This window comes from Onychomys torridus, chromosome 21 (genome assembly GCF_903995425.1).
Source record: "Onychomys torridus chromosome 21, mOncTor1.1, whole genome shotgun sequence".
Taxonomy (NCBI): domain Eukaryota; kingdom Metazoa; phylum Chordata; class Mammalia; order Rodentia; family Cricetidae; genus Onychomys; species Onychomys torridus.
In genome coordinates, this window is record NC_050463.1 from 20,213,494 (window position 1) to 20,228,042 (window position 14,549).

At 52.0% G+C, this 14,549-nt stretch overlaps 1 long non-coding RNA gene across 4 annotated transcripts; it reads left to right on the forward strand.

Moving 5' to 3' along the window:
* Positions 1–3,451: 3,451 nt before the first annotated feature.
* Positions 3,452–14,009, forward strand: LOC118572008. 4 transcript variants are annotated; one of them, XR_004943421.1, is made up of 8 exons: positions 3,452–3,554; positions 3,846–3,943; positions 4,783–4,880; positions 6,828–8,108; positions 9,187–9,482; positions 12,090–12,250; positions 12,349–12,513; positions 12,761–14,009. It is a non-coding gene; the product is annotated as an uncharacterized LOC118572008 (long non-coding RNA). The 4 variants fall into 4 exon arrangements; XR_004943422.1 differs by having other exon boundaries at positions 3,846–3,978; positions 12,090–12,513; XR_004943420.1 differs by having other exon boundaries at positions 12,090–12,513.
* The last annotated feature ends 540 nt before the right edge of the window (positions 14,010–14,549 follow it).

Genomic DNA, 14,549 nt, shown 5'->3' on the forward strand with positions numbered 1-14,549 from the left:
GAATAGATCTTTGTTTGTTTTGTTGGCTTTGATTGGGAGTTTGTGGGAGTGGGGTGACCAGAAGGCTATTGTCTTTGATTCCCACCCACCTTCTCCCAACCATAATCCCCAGTGGGAGTTGAAATCCTGGGGCCTCAGCCCTCTCCTGCTAGGGGAGCTGCTTCAACTTCCAGAAATGTAATCAAATAGCTTCCTTATCTACCCGTGAACTCCTCCATGTGGTGAAGGCCCCAGGAAGCCCAGACAGATAGAGACTGAAGGAGAAATTAGGTATTGGGAATGTTGGGGGGCTGGTGGGTGTGAGTTTGCTCATATCTTGGTTGGAGGCAGGAAGAAAGTTGGCTTGAGACAAGATCTCTGGAAGAGGGAAGAAGATGGTTCAGCCATTACTGATCTAATAGTCAATTTCAGAACTCCAGAGGTTTTAGGGTCCCTGATGAAAAAGCTTGGGGCCCTTCCCAGCACCCCCATTCCCACCCTGTCCCTCAAGAGCAACTAAGAAGGCTTGGCCCTATACACCCGATTGATCTCCTGGAAGCAGAGAGAAGGCCAGAGCTGTCCACCACAGCCCCACTCCACAGCCCTGCCAAGGCAGGGGAGGAAACCAAGACTGTGCCACCCGAGATAAAGGTTTCCGTCGGATTTTGTGGTTCAGCTGAAGCCGTGTTCTTAATTGTCCAAATAAACAGTTTTCAACCTGGAGGCCAGGATATGCCAAAACACGCCACTTTCATTTCTAGTACCAACTGGGTGCTGGGTGGGGGGTACACACCCAGTGTTCCAAGTCACAGCTGGCTCTAAACGGCGCCCAACGGGCCATGGCAGCCAGCTGGAAGAGCTGGTGTCAGAACTTTACCAGCCCAAGGTGTGTGAGACCTTCACTTTCAGTTCTACAGCCTAGTCCTGGTGACCCCACTGAACTGAACGATCCCCCGTTTCCACAACACCCATGGGCCTTGGTTTTGGCATCTTTAAAGAGACGGTTTGATACATTACACTGTCCTCTCTCCTGGCTTGGATTGTGAGCTTAGCCTGTCACAGCTGAGCCCTCTCTCCAGCCCACAGCTGTGCTTCCCAAAGCACGCACCCTTCAGCATTATTCGAGAACTTACTGGAAATTCAAACCCTCAGGTCTCTTTCCCACTAAAGCAGAGCACCCCAGGAGATACTCACAGACTAGAGTTGGGAGACACACAGATTTCTGTCCAGCCTTGGCATTCTGTTTTGTTTTGCAGTGTTGGGGATTGAACCTGTGGCTTTGTGCACACTAGGTAAATGCTCTACCCGCAGCCCTAACTCCAGATAGTTAATGAGCCTTATATCCTGTACCTGTGAAAACTAGTGTACTCTTCAAAGAGGCTAACACCAGCAGAGCTTTCAGATGACCTGAACTCAGCCTGCGAGCCTGTTGTATTCTGGAATCTGCTCTGGGCTCAGGCTTCTGGTTTCTGTAAATGGTCTGGGATCTCACAGCTCAGAGGAACCTGGCCAGGCAGTCCCCAGGGCCTGCCACATGGCTACACTGGCAGGATCTTATCTCCATCCATCCCCTAGGTCAGATCCTAGGGAATTTCTGAGGTGTCAAATGTCTAAAAAGAAGACCATGCTGGTTGTAAGGGTCTCGGGCATTATTGAAAGAATGATTTGTTTAAAATTCATTTCCCTGCCACCAGCTTCTGCAAAGAGAAGGTCCCCTACAGAGACACCAGCTGTGAGGATGTGGCTTCTCTACAGGGAACTTCTGTGTGCAGGAGGGCTGCTGGGAATTCTGGAACACATCTTCCTGGCTTAAAGCCAAGCCCTGGATCTAGCCACAGTGACATCCTCAGACTGTCCCAGCACAGCAGCCAGGGCTGTGTGGCTGGTGTTTCGGGTTTTGCTTTCTACAAAATACAGGCTCACTTGTATGCTGATGCTGCAGGACAGATTCAGGAGGCAGAGGGCCACAAGGAAGCGGCATCTAGCAAGGAAGAGAGACTACAGGAAGGGGCCAGACTGGCTAAGGCCTATGAGGGCCTCCTGCCATTCTTCCAATGGCTACAAGAGCTACTCTTGGTGGGACCAGAAGAGCTGCCCGAAGCAGACCCAGAGCCCCAGGACATGCTGCGTTCCCCACCAAGCCAGAGAGCCATGTGAACAGCAGCAGGCTTATCTTCCCTGACAACGGTGTCCCTGGAAATCTCAGCGACCTGAAGGAAGGTGGCAGCGGGCTGCTGATGCAGGAGAGGGAAGGAAGAGGGTGAGCTGGGCTGACTGACACATCTGTCACAAATCACCGGGAAAGGCTCACACAAAAGCTCATTTTTAGACCCAAGCCTTCAGGTCTGTTTTGGGAAAGTTGAGTAATCCTTCCCACCAGGAGATTTTTTTTTTTTCCTGCCTGGTTCCAAGTGGGAGTGAGAAAAGCTCTGTAGTCTCTTAAAGGGGAAAAGCCACCTTGGTTCAATGTTCTTTGGCTCACTGGGGGCTCAGGTTAAGATCTAGGGGCACTTGAAGCTGAGACAAGAAAAGGCAGAGGCAGCTTTGCCCCCTTAAGGGGAGCAGCAGGAACAACTCTCCCAGGCTTCACTCCTTGGATCCTGGTCTCCTCCTGGAGCAGCCAATGGGCCTGCAGAATCCGAGGGAGCGGCCTGTGCAGGATCTTCAGGAGACTCCAAGACCTGGCCTGTCACCTGTCCCATTCTCTGGGAATAGAATGAGCCAGCCTGCCCTCTATAGGCTGCCAATTTCCCATTCAGATGACTCCGGTGGGGGTGAGGAGTGCACATACTTGGTCTATGAAGGGTCCTTGTTTGGGGTAGAGGCTTCTCAATGCAGTGGCCCAGCACACAAGCTGACCCCCATGGTGACTTCAGTCCCTACACTTGCAACATACAAACAGTTGCAGATGAAGTCCAGAGGTGCTACAGTTCACAGCTGGAAAAATGGGGTGTGACTGCTCTAGGACCAAGATGTCGTTATCTTTAATCCTCTATCATTTCATAGACGTGTTCACTCGGTCCAGTGGCAGGGAAGGAGGTACATATAGAAATACATTTTGCAAGTCATACTACAAAAGTAGAAATCTGACCACAGGGACAAAAGAAACAACAACCGTCTAGATGTTCAAATCTGAACAGCCAGTCCTTCTCAGAGGAGTCTGCTACTGTGATCCCTGGCAGTAGTTCCTTCCTGGTCCCTCATTTCCATGAGGTATGGTCAACGGCAGGTAGATCCTAGGGCAATTTTCTGGACTGCTTTAGGTTGGTTTCTCTTTTCTCCCAGTCTCCTAAGTGATGGACCACCTCCTGAATCCGCCTCCCCGGGACTCATCCTTTGCAGCCACGAGCTATCTCTTTAAGAGACTGGCCTGACAGTTTGTTTACCAGATTTGTTTGGGTCTCAGTAGGAGGGAAGAAGAAAGGTAAAAGCTGATTGGGATGCTAGAAGGAAAGAGGCAGGAAGTGGGGAGAGCAGAGCTGCAGAAAAAGGAAGAAGATTAGAAAAGCTGGTCCAGAGGAAGCATTTCTTTTGGCAGCAAGGATTCCAGTTCCCCAAGGGACAGTTTCCACTGAGTAAGTTAATCAGCAAAAGCGTAGGTTGGATCAGACACAATTCCCTGAGTCCAGCTGAAGGAGACCAGGGCTGTGCTGCCAGCGCCCTGATGCTTCAGGCTTAGGCAGCTTTGGAGCAGAGGGGCCTAGTGCAGCGTGATAACACTGGCCCTGGAAGGCAGCCAGAGTTACCCAGGCGTTGCATTGCACGAGAAGATAAAGCTTCCCCAATGGGCTCAAGAAACGGGCTTCAGGGTATCATCCAAACACCCTGCAATGGTTTGTTTGTTTGTTTGTTTGTTTGTTTAATAGCCACCTGTGAACACAGGTCTGCAGGAGCCCTGTGTGGTTGGGACGCAGAAGATATTTCAAGGGGTGAGGTCATGCCCTACTCAAGCCTGCCATGTGAGGTGGGTTTCACGATCCTCTCTGGTGAGGTCTGCCGGTGAGTCTGTTCCCTGGGGGGACAGGGATGCCATGGCTGCTGATCAGACAGAAATGACAGAATGAGATCTGCCCTTCTGGAGGCCATAACTGGTCTGGGCAGGCCAAGGAAGAAGGGTGTTTGTTTGAAGGAGGCTTTACTAGAGTTCAGAGTCCAAAGACAGGGCTGTTGACACTGAGTTCTCAACACAGGGAAAACTCCACACCCTGCACCCCCTACTTGCTCAGTCCTTCCTGGATGGATAATTCCACTGTAGACACAGATCTACCCTGGCTGATTCTGTGCAGGTAATCTTACAAGGGGTAGCAGCCCTGGATCAGGCTAAGGATGCTACTATCTAGCTTGGCCCTGGGTCAGGCAGAGGTAGCCAGGCCCTTGTGAGGGAACAAGTGAGCTAGGGTACTCTTGGAGCTTTCTTGTCACGTTCTGGGGACTTGGGGAGCTTCCTGGCTCTCAAGCATCCCCTAGCAGGGGAGACCCCAGGCTCTTGGTCTGGCTGTTAATATCTCCTTGTCACATCTCCCATTCCTCAAAGCCCCTAACCCCTGGAGTAGGGCTGCCTGTCTCCACTGCCACACCTCACTAGAGAAGCCCCTATCTAGGGAAAAGTTTCAACTGTGCCATTCAGCATCATACATCAGAAAACTGGGGCATTATTTTGCCTCTAGAAACTCAAAAGGAAACACACCACATGCTTGGTTTGTGGGCCTAGGACCAAAGGACTGCTGCTGGTTTTTGCCCATCTGGCAGGAAGCCTGTGCCACATACATGTCCTCTGTCACTGATCAAGTGCTTATTTGTCAGGCACACGGACTTGTACAAAAGGCCAACAGAAGAGCTGCATGCCGGGCCATAGCCGGGGAAGATGGGAAGACAGTATCCAAGACTGACCAACCTCCCTGGTGAGCTCTCCACTCAATCCAAGTCAGAGGGAAGAGTTTACAGGGGATGAAGCAGTCAGAGCAAGGCCAAGGGCCTTTGGGTCACTGCCCTAGAAAGACCATGGCGAAACATCGCAGGCAGAGCCAGAGTTAAGCCTAAAGACCCAGTGCTGCAGAGGCTGAGGCGTGAGGATAAGGAGTCAGAAGGCCAGGCCGGCCTTGATGACATGGGAAGTTCGAAGCTAGTCTATACGAGGAGACCCGGCTTCATAAAAACAAAACCAAAAAAAAAACCCCAAAAAAACAAAAAAACAAACCACCAACAAAGGAAACCCCACCACGGTCAAACCCAAGTTCCAAGGGCTCCAGAAACCGTCCCACTGTGCTTGGCAGGAGGCAAGCTAATAGTGTCCTTAGGTTCCCTCCTTCCTGCCTGGCTTTCAAGGTATCCCTGTTAGATTGTCCCTAGCTCCATAAACCAGCGTGTGTGTGTGTGTGTGTGTGTGTGTGTGTGTGTGTGTGTGTGTGTGTGTCTGTGTGTGAGTGTGTGTGTGTGTGTGTGTGTGTGTACATGCACACCGGAGGAGAGCAGGCTGGTTGGGGGGCAGGGGGGATCACCCGTTTGTCCACACAGACCTCCTGAACGCTTTTAAGGGCCTGCAGTTGGGTGAGTAAATATTTTCCCTTTCAGATGAAAGGGTGCAATCACACTCCCCCTCCCCCCTCCCCGTTTTTTAATTACTTTAATTAGAAAAGATTGCCTTAATCTTTTACTTATCTGCACTATTGTGGGAACTGCCAGAAAATGAAGTGTAAGGAAAACAGGTGGAGTTTGACCTTTGCCCTAGGCATCTTGAATTTCTTCTCCACTGGTAATTAAGAAGAATCAGGGGAAGTTCCTTGCAGACTCTAGGAAACAAAAACACACAGAGAATGGTAGATACAGGGCACGCTTGCTACACACATACACACACACACACACACACACACATACACACACACATCTCCTGCCCACATATGTGTCTGAATGGAAAGAAAAAGGGACTCTAACATAGCAAACTAGAATGTTCTATCTAACTTCAAGGGCAGCGTTCCGGCTTGCAGCCTGAGGTGGTTTAATGAGTTTCCCAGGGTGGCCCAAAATGATTAATTAAGCAGACAGCCCACTCCTGTCCGACCCCACCCCTGCCAGCCCCTTCCCCAAACAACGGAAACCATAACGGTCTGTTTGGGGAGAGAACAACAGGGCCCCTTGACTCCAGAGGCCGTTGAGGACGTGGTGTAAGAACCAGGAGCCCCAGATAAGGACAAGAGCAACGGCCTGTAACAGCCACCCAGGTTCCTTCTGCCCCAGCCCTGGCTGAAAGGTCTTGATCTGGCCACCAGGTTCCCCATATCTCACTCTGTCCTAGTCCCAGAGCGCTCTTGACAAGATGTTGGAGCAGGCAAGCTTGTCTCCGGTCCCCATCCCTCTCAGAGGCCCTACCTGTGACCATTCCTGGAGTCACTGGGAGACACTAGGAAGGGGCTCTGGTGTCCACCTGGGTTGGACAGGCATGGACTATGAATGACAGAGCCAGAGCCAGGGATTGGGGGGTTCAACGCTGTCTGTGTATTTGCGCTTAGCTGCTGGGCCCAGCATTGACTGCTCAGTGTTATAGTAAAGGCATCAAGTGTTCCCAAGGCAGAGGAAACAGTAGTGTAAAGACAGGCTAGACCCTGGCCCGCTGTGGAATCCCCATAGCCTGCTCTGGGAGGCCTGCTGGAAGAAGGGTAGGCCTGTGCTGAGGGAAGCTTGCTCCCTGGAGGCTTATTTCCAGAGGCACCTCAGGGCTCTGCCTCTGCAATTTAGACAGGGCTGCTTCTCAGACCACTGTGGGTGTTTCACTAGGAAGGTGCCTCAAGATTTCAGCTGGGGGACAGAAGCCTGACTCCTCTTCCCCACAAAGGCTTGGTGTTCCTTTCTAGACAGTTGAGCTTCCCTGAGGCTGTAACACAAGCAGAAACACCCAGCTGGGAACTGACTGCACATTGGCTGGGGCTCTCTAAGTAGGCCTTGGGAAGGCCACAGAGGCCTAGAGGCACGGGAGGAGGCGAAGGTGAGGAGTGGGCGGAGCCACCAACCCTATTTTCCTTTCTGAATCTTCCAGGTGCTTGGGAGGGATTTCCAGCTTGGCATTCATGCAACTGTCTGTGTGTGTTTCTCCACAGGTGTTTGTCTACGAGTATGTTCCACCCATGTGTCTGATCATGCCTGCAGGCCTCTGTCTCTAAACTCATGCCCGTTCCTCCCAGAAACATGACTACAGTCCCTACTTTGTGGGAGCATTCTCACCTCAAAGCACTTACTAAAATAAACCTGCTCCAAACACTTTAACAGCCATCCCACCCCACCCCCCCCCCCCCCCCTTTCTGTCCACAGGCACTCACACCAGCGGGTCTCCACGGTCAATTTAGGAAGCTTGGGAAAATATTGCTTATAATTGAAAGTCTAAAAGCGCCTCAATTAGGGCAGTGTTCGGTCTGCCAGGCCTGGTCCCAGATCCCACTCGGCAGCATTCCTGTCCTGGCGGGAAAAGCCCTTTGATTTGCACCAAATGTTTCGTGGCCAGGCTGGATGGCGTGTTGGCTCTGCTGGTCTTGCCAGCTGCCCAGGGCACTACTAACCAGCATGAACCCTAAGGCCTGAGACCCAACCCAAGACATGGTCTTTGTCAATGTAGGCCCCAATCTCCCAGGCTCCTGAGCTTGTAGCTCCGCCATGGTTTTAAGCACCTCCTTTTGAAGGGCGAAGCCTTTCCATCTTCAGGCAAGATGGGGGCCTGAGTCCACTCTAGCATCCCTCCTTGGCCAGAGGCCAGGCCTACTGAGGATGAGACAAAGCGGTTCATGCTCCAAGGGAGGCTGGATTGGAGGGTGCAACAATCAACACCCAGTTCTCCTCCTTACTTCCACACCCACCTTCATCTGAGCAGAGAGGCCTGCCCGGCGCTATAGCCACCTCAGAGAATGCAGGAGGAGGTCTCCAGCTTGGAGCAGAAGGGCTGGCTGGGGCGGGAACAGGGTGGGGTGAGGTGGGCATAGGCTCAGCACCTGACCTTGTACCCTCTGGGATTGCAATGTACAGCTTAGCTAACGCCAAGTTCCGGTACTCTTGTGTTTGTGAGGGGGAATCTGCTGAGGGCAGAAACATGGAGCAGAGGGTGCGATCTCTTCCTGGAGTGAAGGCTCAAAAGGATGCTGGCACTGGTAGGTGGATAGAGAGGTTCTAAGTTAACTCCAGAGCAATACCGTCCTTCCCAGCACATTGACATGAGGGCATGGCCGCAGCACCCACAGACACACTTAGACACACACCAGAGAGTTCTCCCGCCCTCTGTTCTATCGCTGACTCATAGTGACTCCACAGCCACAAAGGAGCTGCTTTAAGACGTACAGACCCTGCCACAAACACTCTTGGGCCCCTCGGGGTCTACCCAGTCTTTTACAGTTCTCCAGCCTGGGTCCCCTCTAGTGCCTGGCTGAGTAGGGGGAGAAAGCTACAGGCCACGGTTTGTTGCCAAACCCACGGGAGACATCTGGACAAGTGGGACAGAGTTGGAGATGCCTCAGGGAGTTGGCCTAGGGGGTCCATCCATCCCGGTGGACCTCTGAGGAAGGCTGAGGCAGAGCCAGGCCCCAGCAGCTGGGGAGCTGGGGAGCTGGGAGCGGCAGGGGAAGGGTTACAGGCAACCCAGAAAAAACAATTACTAATGGGAAAGGCAGTTCATTCCAGCCCTGCTTAGCTGGGCCGCCAGGGCCGTGGGTGGTTCTTGGATTATGCATTTCCTTGAAAACAAAAAAAGGCGAGTTCAGGGCAGTTCAGCTGTGCCCTGGATCTCACTCTGGGCCTTTGTTTCTGACCCCCTCAGAGCCCCTCAGTGCCACTACACACGCACACAGAGTCCCTCTGGCCCCACCAAACATCCACTGGGACAGTGATAGCATTCGAGCCCCCGAAAGCCACCAAGCAGAGAAGGGACACTGAAGAAATCCAGAATGCAGAAGGGGCCAGGGGACCGTGTGTGCAGGGGCCCGGCCAGCTTGGTCCGCAGTGAAGCTGTGGAGACTTTTTTTTTTTTTTGTCCATTCTCTTCCCACAGCTATGTGGAGTCTCTCCTTGTGCCCAGCCCAAAGCTAACCCCTTGAGGGACTCACCATCAGGGAACCCTGGTCTCTGTACTTTCCTTTGGTTACCATAGGGACAAAGAGACTCCCTAAGCCTTCCTGGCAAGCCTGGCTTTACCCAAAACAACCTAACCATTTTTTTTTTTTTTTTTTTTTAAAGGGCCATTGAGATGGCTTATCAGGGAATGGAGATTGCTGTGCAAACCTGGCAACCCGAGACCAATCTCTGGAACCCATGAGAAGAAGGTGGAGGAGAGATCCAGCAACACAGCTTTGTTCTCTGACTGACCGCCATGTGTGTTGTGGCATGTGCACCCAGCCACACCCAAAAAGAAATGAATGAAAGAACAACACCCCGAACTCAGGACTGGGTTGTGTGTTACAAAGGGCCAGATGCCTGGCGACAAGGCCTGCCAGAGGACTGCCCTGAATGGGACCGCAAAAGAAGTCTTAAAGGTGTTGGGGATGCCAGGGACACCCTAGGCCTGGGCTAGAGATGGGGTGGGCCCAGGAGGCTGGGGGGCAGGGGGCCAGCATATGCAAAGGCACAGAGATAGTGAGACTGGAGATACAGGTCTTCTAAGAAATTCCCTGGGCCTGTATCAGAGGGTGGGGGCAGGGTAGGCCCAGAGAGGAGGCTAGAAGAAGCATGGGACCATCGCACAGAAGTCAAGTTCTGCCTCGGAAGCCAGGGATACACAGGATAGGCAATGGGGAGCCACCCAGGGCCTTGAGGGAAAGGAGCCTGCTCTCCTGGAAAGTGCACCAAAAGCTGGTGGCAAGGAAGACATGGCCTAAGTCATTCAGGCTTGGCAGTACAGGCCTGTAATTCCAGCTACCAGGGAGTCCGGGGCAGGAATATCACACGTTCAAGACCCATGTGGGCTACAGAGTGAATTCAAGGCCAGTCTGAGCAATTTAGTTGAGATTCTGAATCAGAGAAATAAAAAGTGAGAGCCAGGAAGACAGCTTCGTTGGTAAAGTGCTTATGGCATAGGAAGGAATCGCTGAGTTTAACCCCTGGGTACCCATGTAAAAGCTAGTCATGGTAATCCCATGCCTGGGGTTCTCTGGCCAGCCTGTCAAGACAAATGAGTAAGCTCCAGGTTCAGTGGCAGGCTGTAATTCAAAGTAAATAAGTAAATGAACAATAAGGCAGAGAATAATTGGTGAAAATACCCGCTATTGATCTCTGGCTGCCACACACACTTGCACATGTACACATAATCATATAAATTTCAAAAATAAAAAGAGAACTAGGGAAATAGCTCAGTGGTAGAGCAGATTGCCTAGCATTCATGAGGTCCTGGATGCTACTTCTACTATTAAAAAAAAAGAAAGGGAAAAGACTGGGTAAAGTTAGGGACTGTGAGCCGGGCGGTGGTGGTGCACGTCTTTAATCCCAGCACTCAGGAGGCAGAGGCAGGTGGATCTCTGTGAGTTCGAGGCCAGCCTGGTGTATGGAATGAGATCCAGGACAGCCAGGGCTACACAGAGAAACCTGTCTCAAAAACAAAAACATAAACACAAAAGTTAGGGCTGTGGGAAGATGCAGGGACAGATGTGTGGAGGGAATAGAGGAGGCTAGTGATGAACTCACTTGAGGGGATGAGGACAGAGTCAATGTCAAGGATAGATCCTGGGAGACAGGAATCAAGAGGAAGAGGAGGACTCATCAGCTTTGGCTCCCCATCCCATTGGATGTTAGGGGTGTGGATTTGATGAGAAAGATGCCAGGGTAGTGGTTTTGGAGAAGTCTGCCCCAGACATCAGTGTGCTGGGGAGAGGTAGGTGAGGGGGCAGGGCACGGAACACACCCTGCTAAATTTGAGCTTCGCATGACCCCGGATTCCCCCACCACGTAGCCCTTGCTGTCAGAAGTGGGGAGCTTGCACCAAGCTTCAGAGGGGATGGCTTTGTTTGGTATGTGGTGGTGTGGCTTAGATGTCAGAGCAGAGGCAAGGCTGGAGGGCCATCCCAGATCTGAAGAGGGCCAGGCCCAGCCTTGGCTCAGAGACACATCTGGGAGGCCCTGGAAACAGGCTCCAGCACCCTAACCAACCAGCCCTGTGTACAGAGGTAGTTCTTTCTCCAGGGCTGTCATTCCAGGGCCTGGCTAGTCCAAGTCAGGCCCTTGTTTCTTTTCCATGGTAGGATCTCCAGAGGTGAGTGCTCAGTGACAGGGAGAGGCGACTTGAGGCGGGCAGGGCACCGCTTCCTGTTCCCCTTCCTGTCATTGTGTTAAGAGGACACTTGTAAGTCCCTGTGTGTTGTTTTCCTCTGAACGGTTTTTTTCCTCCCTTTTTAATTTATTATATTTGTGTTTTCATTTTACACATCAGCCATGGGTTCCCCTGTCCTCCTGCCCCCGCCCCTACCTTCCCCCCCAGCCCCTCCCCTCCATTCCCATGTCCTCCAGGGCCAAGACTCCCCTGGGGATTCATTTAAACCTGGTGGATTCAGTACAGGCAGGTCCTGTCCCCTCCTTCCAGACTGAGCAAAGTGTCCCTGTGTAAGCCCAAGGTTCCAAACAGCCAGCTCATGCACTAAGGACAGGTCTGGGTCCCACTGCCTGGGTGCCTCCCAGACAGTTCAAGCTATTCAGTTGTCTCACTTATCCAGAGGGCCTGATCCAGTTGGGGGCTCCACCGCTTTGGGTTCATAATTCATGTGTTTCCATTCGTTTGGCTATTTGTCCCTGTGCTTTTTCCAACCTTGGTCTCAACAATTAGCTCAGTGGTAGAGTACTTGCCTAGCAAGCTCAAGGCCCTGGGTTCAATCCTCAGCTCAAAAAAAAAAAAAAAAAAAAAAAAAAAAAAAAAAGAACTCCAAAGGTTTTGTTTTTGTTTTTTGGGTTTGTTTTGTTTTGCTTTTTAAAATGCCACACACCAGCTTGTGCAGGCAAAGTGACCACGGTCCCCGGGAATCACCCACCAATCCTCAGCCCTTCTCTGAGGCACCCGACAGCATTTTAGATAGCCTCTTGTTTGCACTCTACCCAGATCCCAGAGAACACCCTGCCCCACCACCCCATCTTTTACCAATCCTCCTCATCCCGTTCAGGTGTGAGACCTGTCACCAGATTCTCCTGAAGAACGTGCAGGGCTGGGAGGAACTGTAAAGACTCTATAGAGTGAGCGGACATGGCCTTTATCTCCCTCGAATCTCCTCATGTCTCCCCTCGGGCCAGTGGCCACCTGCTAGAAGCCTGTTCTGTTGCACAGGTCTGTGCCCTCCAACATCCCCTTTGAGTCCTAGCCCAGTACACCCTCACCTCACTTTCTCTCGTGGCCCGTGGCCCTCTCTTTGCTTCCCTCCTCAGACTGCGCAGTGATTGTGAAGTATGGACAGAGAGACTCAAGCTCAAGCCCGGAGCCCGGCCGTGAGCCTGCCCATCTAGATAGAATGATCACACGCCAGTTCTGAGTGACAGAGGAGCACATGAGGCATACAGCACAGGGCCGCCTAATGGGACAGCGGGGGAGCTGTGAGGCCCTGGGGAGAGCTGTTTGGGGGGCGGGGATGCATTAGGTGGCCTGGTGTTGAGAGAGAAATGGGCATTGCAAGTTTGATGGACAGAGCAGAGGCTCAGAGGTCCAGGGAGAAGGGCAAATCCCAGCCCACTGGTGGGTCTAGCCAGGGAGATGGGGTAGCCAAGGACAGATCCAGGGCTGACTGAGATCTATATTCCTCCCTTCCAGGACAGTGATCTCTCATCTTTTCCCTCCATGCAGCTAACCCAGAGCAGTTCTGACCTCACGCCTAGCCTCCAGGTGTGCCTCATCTCCTCCTCTTGGGCTCCAGGGACAGAGTTCAAAAGGCAGAGTGCCCCACTCCCAACCCAACTACCGCCCCCACGAACCGGAAGACGGGAGCTCTTGGCCCAAGATGAATTCTGAAGGCCCCTGGCTGTCGTCCCCACCAGATTGACTAGCAATCCCGTGGACCCTGCCACGTCTCCCACGGCAAAGTTTGGTGCTGGAACGGAGGAAGGAACGGACGTAGCAAACAGGAGTGGGTTTGGATTGAGTCACGACACGCTGGTGTGCAAGATAGCTCTCCTTGAGATTCCAGACACACCTTTGTTCCTCCTGCCTTGGGCTTCCTTAGAACTGCGATTTAAGGTGAAAACTGTGGTTTCTGAACCCGGCTCTCAGAGCCTACCTGTCTTAGAGGGAAACCAGAGCCCCAGCAGCAAACCCCTTTGTATACCCATGTGCACAGTTGCTCCTTGGTGCTCCATGCATGCACTCTAGAGGAGTTACCATGCCTCTCTCCACTCAAGCCTGCCAGCTCCCACAGACCTCCTCTGCAGACTCTTCAAGGTGACCTCTGTCTGGAGATGAGGACAATGTGCCTGTCTGTTTTTCAAATATTTGGAGCCTGCTAAAGACCAACACATTTTTTAAAGTGTGTATAATTTGAGGGCAATTTGATCCATATGTTTCTGATTCCCTTGCACTCAAATCATCAAAATATTGATTTTTAAGAGCCATTTGATGTCTAAGGAACCTTTTTAATAAGCTTTTAAAGCTCTTTAAACCCGGAGCCTGGAGCCGGTGCCAGGGCCCCAGCTGTCCCAGGGCCAGAGCACGCCACCCCCCTCCCCCAGGTCAGAGCCATTTGGACCTGAGTCTCCCTTCTCTTCTGCATGCCCAACCTTTGCCTGACCTCCCTGTCTCCCCTAGAACTACCCACAGGCCCCAGTGACTTCCCTCCACCATCCCCCGCCGCCACCTTTCTCTTCATAGACTTCCTTCACACTTCAATGCAACTGTGAGACACAGACCAAGGGGACAGCCATGGTATTTATTTATTTTTGAAACTACATAGCATTTTATTGTAGAATGTGCTAGGATGGGTCCAATCAACCCTACTGAGGGATGTCCAGGCCATGTCCCATTGTATACCTCTGTGCGTGTTCCTGATTATATCTTTTGGATACATTTCTAGAAATAAAAACACTGGGTCAAAGAGGACACACCTCCATGTCTCTTTATCCATTTTTCCCCCTGAGAGACAGTTTATACTCCCACGAATCTCCCAGTTGCCTAGTGGGTACTCAGTGTGTGTGTGGGGGGGGGTGTCTCCATATGCTTGTTTTCCTTTATGCTTTTCCTTAACCCACAATGTCTGCCCCCTTCCCTTTCCTTGTCCATCTGACTAACTCTGGCCCACACCTCAGGGTGTGGTATGTGTTCAACAGCGCCGGTCTTCCTTCCCATCCACGTTATTTAGTGCCTGTCTTTCCTGCTAAGACCTCAGCTCCAAGAAGGCAGAGATGGGATTAATCTGCCCCACCCCCCAGCCTCTGGCAGGCCTCACATGCCGCAGATGGCCATGAACTATTGCTGAGTCAGGAGGAAGAGCAGCGAGCAGCCTGCATCGATTAGGGATGAACGTGACTCCATCCTTGCCACCCTCATAGGCACATCTGTGCCCTTAAGGGTAATCAAAAGGATACTGAGGTTCAGAGGATAAATCCTGAAGTTTAAAGATGACAGTGTCACTATGGCACCTCTG